Source organism: Pinus tabuliformis, chromosome 8 (assembly GCF_031772625.1).
Source record: "Pinus tabuliformis cultivar Carrire ecotype Pingquan chromosome 8, CPIR1, whole genome shotgun sequence".
NCBI classification, from domain to species: Eukaryota; Viridiplantae; Streptophyta; class Pinopsida; order Pinales; family Pinaceae; genus Pinus; species Pinus tabuliformis.
In genome coordinates, this window is record NC_142294.1 from 583,107,291 (window position 1) to 583,113,229 (window position 5,939).

Below are 5,939 nucleotides of genomic sequence, written 5' to 3' on the forward strand. Positions count from 1 at the left end.
ATCTCTTAGAAGAATGTGTTGCAATTTCTATATTGAATTAATAATAACGAATAAAAATCAACCATAATCATCAAAATATAATTTAAAAATGGTAAAAATATACGATTAAAAAAAAAAACAAAATGCCTTCGCAATTATATATATCTAATCCTCTATTTCCATTCAATTTTCTTGGATTATCCCATTCATATTTGTAATTGATTTGATAATATTTCTGTTAAAGATCTTAGTAGTAATCATTAATGTTGTTTGATCATTTTAACTTGGCAATTATATGAGAAACTTAAAAACACTAAAAGATGTCCTTATAAGTAATATTACACATTTAATACCCTTGATTCCTTACGAGGAGGCTCTACCTTTTACAAATCTATGTTGCGAAAATAATATGTTATAATATATAATAGTTAACTCCGTATATATTTTTCCTTCGTCACATCCTTTGCCTAGAGCATATCTCACTCATTTGATAGTTATTTTTGCCCTATTAGTCCTTGCTTTTGGCGTAGCAGGGATTATGCTGATCGATAGGCGTTGAGGTAGTATTCAATTGCTTTTACTAATTTATACATTTCATGATTTAAACAAAGTTTCAAAAAAAATATTCTGCCAAACACACTTTTATCGAAGTTTTAGTTTGGGCCTTTTATTGCCGAGGAGACTATATGATTTTCATAAAACTTAGGGTAACTCACTTAAAATTTCAATTTAATCCTAATTTAATATTAGTTTAGTGTTAGCATTACTTAAAAAATTATATATATATATGGAAGCTGCATATAAGTTTCAATGCTTGCTATATATAAGTTTCATTAGTGGCTCACATCTTATATAAGTTCGGCTAGCTCATTCATCTAATGTATAAGGAAACACCTGCAACACCTACACATACATTTTGCCACGAACGCAACTCATTGACACCACCACATTTGGGCTTTGGTATTCTTTCTTTGGTAGTTTTCTCTTTGGTATTCTTCCATTGGTACTTTTCCCCCCTGTTTTCCTGTTCGTGGATATCAAAGAAGCCATAAAAAGAGGTGAAGGTGAAGAGTTCAAAGAAAAATCAAACACGGTTTCTCCTATCTACAAAATTCATTCAAATCATACAATCAGAGGTGAAGAGTTCAATGAAAAATCATACAGGGTTGCTGCTATCTGCAAAATTCAATCAAATCAAACATATTATATGGTAAGCTTTATTATACACTATGAATTCTTATTATATACAAATTACAGAGAAATGGATGTTATTTCCATATGTTATTTTGATTCCCGTGATATGAAAATGCTTTTCTCTTATCTTTTCTACTGCTACTTCATAAAAATAAATAAATAAAAAGACACAGACTAGGCTTTTCTCCCATATTTTCCATGCTAGTTTATAAAAAATAGTTCCCTTCTGCTAGCTTATAAAAAATGGTTTCTCCCACTAGTTTCTTAGAGATTGTATTACCTATTCTTATAGTATCTTATACATACCTTTGCTAAATCTAGATCTTTTGCTTATGAAAAATGGTTTCCCCCACTAGTTTTTTAAAGACCAGATTACGAGTTATTATACTAACTTATACATACCTCTACTAAATCCAGAGCCAAAAGAAAAGGTAGTAGACATCACTCTAGAAAATCCATATCCAAAATCACTTCTAGTGAAACACTACGCAAGAAAACATATTTCTACAAAGAAGCAAAATTTAGTTTGCGTTAAATTTTTCAAAATAATTAAATTTTTTCCACATAAAATGTGTACAAAATGCTTATAGGGTTTTTTCATAGTTAAAAGTTAAATTTACAATTTAAAAACTACAATTTAATTCATTGTTTTTAAGTTCTGCAAATAAAGGAAGTTGATTTTTTTTATAGTTTTAAAACAAATTTTTTACCACATGCTAAAATAAAAACAAAAAGGAGTAGTTTCTCATCCCTTCTACAAAAAAGATTTCTTCTTTCTAGAGGAAAGCAATTTAGTGAAGCCATTAGAAAATGCTAATTGTCTGTAAAGGGCTTTGTTGTTTCAAAAAGCATTCGCAAATAGCTTATATTGTTATTGTGATTAACACGAAAAGAGGGAAGTCATGGGATCTGATTTCTGCTAATGGTGGTGGTGGTGCAACTCTAGTTCTACATGATGTCAAGAAGGAGAGAGGGAGTTGGGAAGTTGGTCTATGCATTGGATCCATTCATATTTCTAGTCGCTTTTTCATATGCCCTCACTGCCTTTCATCAGTATCAAATGTGTCGAACCACCAGCATTTTTTAATGGAGGGATCTTTGATTTCGGCTCTGTAGCGATCCCATAGTCTCTTTCTCATGCCTCTATAGCACAATTCCCTGGCACATGGAGGTACATAGAGGCCATTAAACAAGTGGGTCGAGATAGAAGGAGTGATCTGGGAAGTTGGTCTTCACCTTAGCTCCCTTCATATTTTTAGCCACTTAATCATATGCCCTCACTGCCTCTTCACGAATGTCAAATGTACCCAACCATTTGCCTCTTTTAATGTAGGTATATTTGATTTCAACTCCATAGCAACTCTACAATCTCTTTCTCACACCTCTTTAACATTTGTCCTTGATACCTAGAAGTATGCAGGATCCATTGAGCAGGTGGTTGAGGATGGCATGCAGAAAATGAAACTTGGGCATTCAGGTTTTTAAGTCAACAAGTGTAAAGTGAAATAGACACATGGAACTGATAAATTAGTAGTTCGTAATAATACAACTACCCCCAACAAATTAACGCATTTTTAACTCACTTGATAGTTAAACTGAATCATTGGCTAAAATTTTCATTATGCGTGGCTTTATTATTGTTGATGGGTAATAAAATGTGAACTGATCTATAGTTAACACGATAATTAAATTGAATCACATTAATCTTTTGATTATGCATCGCTTTATTATTATTGTTGACTAGTAATAAAATGTGAAATGATCTATAGTTTGATCAATTATTAAACCTCCTAATAGTAGCATTACCCCAACAAATTAACGCACTTTTAACTCACTAGATAATTAAACTCAATCTCTAGTTAATATTTTTATTATTCATCATAATAAAAATGTGAAATGATTTATAGTTATGCTCAATTATTAAAGCTCCACTTTATTCTTTACTTAAGTTTATTTTTTTCCAAAATTTCAGTTAATTTTTTATTTACATTATAATGGTATTCATTGATTATCAAATAAGCAACATTTATAAGATTATTATTCTTGAGTATTAATGGAATTGTAAAACAATCTCGAATCAATTCTTCTATTTTCATTTAGCTTTTATCCATTTATTATCGAGTAACCAACAACTATGAAATATGAGTGTTAATAAACTGTTCTTTATCCCTTCATTTCTTTATTTACAATTAAATTTTACTTATTGACTATAGACTCACCAATAGCTAAGAAATTTCACTATTAATGAACTCGTGAACCAATATACAGTTTTGTTAGTGATTGAAACTCCGGTCATTTTTTTCTTTATTTACATATAATTTGTATCCCTTAATTATTGAATAATACTCGGTTCTTTAATTAGGTTTAACTTTTACCCCTTTGATTATCGATTAACTAATAGCTAAGAAATAGTAAATGGATATAGAATTATATAAAATATATAATGAATTTGTTAGAAAGTCATAAACCATATTTATGTAGAAAATTTATGTATATACTTCGTTTTCTAATGCCGATTTCAACTATTATAACTCCTATTTTTATTAAACCCATATATATATATATATATATCTTTCAATATTATCAAGCAAAATTAACCTTTGTTTATCTTCTGACAGGGACTCTCAGCGACATGCAACCCTTGTTATACATTACAATTAATAAAAACATTAAAATTGGTTCGATAAAAGGAAAATTAAATCTATTATAAATTAGTATTTATAATTATAAGAAAAATTTAATATTTTGAAAATCAAAATTTTATATTGATAGAGATTGAATTATAATATTATTTTTCATCTCAATGTTTTTACAGTGGAAATATTGGAGGAATCATCTTGTGCAACTATTTTTATTGATAGGTGAACATTTGGAAAATTGAGGCCTAAAACCTTTTAGAGGAATTCTAAGGAATTAAAAAAAGTTTTGGAGGTAAAAAACTCTCATTATGTGAGAGCCCCTAGCACTTTACTACAACAAGAGAGCTTTCCAATAGTGTCACTCCTAAATGTGATTTGTGATGTGAGTGGTAGTGGTATGGCAAAACATTAACAAACTCTTGATTCCAATATCATGATGTAATGATAACGAAAAGTAATAGAGGAAGACATTTGCGATGGATGTGAATGATTATTTGGCATTGTGGGGCCGATCAACATACATTTTTACATTAGCAATAGTAAGTGCACATTTAAAAATTTAAATATGGATTAAATATTTTATGATGAAGTTTGAAGAATACCACATGTGGAAGGACCAAATGTGGTTTGAGGGATCCTCCCCTTAGTTACCATCAACATTGGTATGTTTGAGGGAAGCTCAATTAACATTATAGTTCAACTCTGATCATGTAGGAGGATATCATTGATTAGTTGGTTCAAATCCACTAGGTTTAAACTAGCTATGAATGGGAATGAGAATTTAGAAACATCAATTTCTACATTGGTTCTAGTATTCATGGCCACACTGGCGTCTTTATTGTAACCACATTCACACACATTGAACTTATTTTGGCAATGTAATATGCTACCTTCTTACTTGAACTAAAGCCACAATTTCTATTATGGAGATGGTGTTACAAAATACCTCTTCCCTCAAGCTTGTAGAATTAGATTTTGACATCGTCGTCATACTCAGCTTGTCAAGAAATCTTTTGTAATACAAATTTTACTGAAATTTGACTTCGAGATTGCGAGTTATTACCTATAGAAGTTTTATCCATTTAAAACCTACTACCTCACCAATTCATTACCAAGTGCCATCCATGTGTACTCTACTTTTGTCCCCATGACACTTCCACTCTAACATTACACTGCGGTACTAGTATATTCATCCTTGACCAAATTCAAGACTACACAATTATGCAACCACTTGATGCCCCTAGATCCATTAAACCCCTAGATAGCCTGGTGAAGGCTTCCACTAGGCATTGTTCCCTAGTGGGATAGTCTTCTAGTGCCTATGTCTTATAACTGGTTCATGCCTTATATGATTATAAAATTGTGTGTACCTTTAATCAAGCCATGAATCTTTAGATATAAACTAATACAACACAAAAATTGTGGACCTTATCATTACTTATGTGTCGTGGTCAGCACGCAGAAAATAATAAAAGTGGTGATATATGAGCCTATGGAAATCTAGACTCCTAATAATTGACAACGTTTTGCACCCTCAGATGTCTTGACTCCTAGATATTATATTAAATCGACTTAATGATAAATATAGCCTACGTAAAGGCATGACCTTTGCCAAATCCCCCTACTTCCTTATTTCTTGATATACATATAACAAAGAGGAAAACCTGGTTGCAGAGAGATCTAAGCCATTTCAAAAGTAGCTACCCATACTAGCCCCAAAATTTTGAATTTTTGGATTCTTCTGAGGTGCAAATGAAGAGGGAATATGGGCAAAAACTCTATGGAGATGTGAAAATAGGTTAAAAGTCAATGTTCCTGAAAAACAGAGTCTAATGTTGAACCTTGACCTTCAATAGCTCATATAACTCTACAACCCACTCATGCAAGTCTATAACCCATTCTTAAGTATTTTATCATTCGTACCTTAACATTATCAATTTTTGAGTCATTAAATGGAATTATAATCTCAACAGTGGTAACAAGGAAATATGCATAATTTCACATCTTATAACAACATTTATAAGGTATGCACATGCCAACACATTTATGTATACAGTCAACTCATAACCTATAGCTAGTTTATAAATCATGAGTATGGTAGCAACTTAACACTACTACTATTCATTA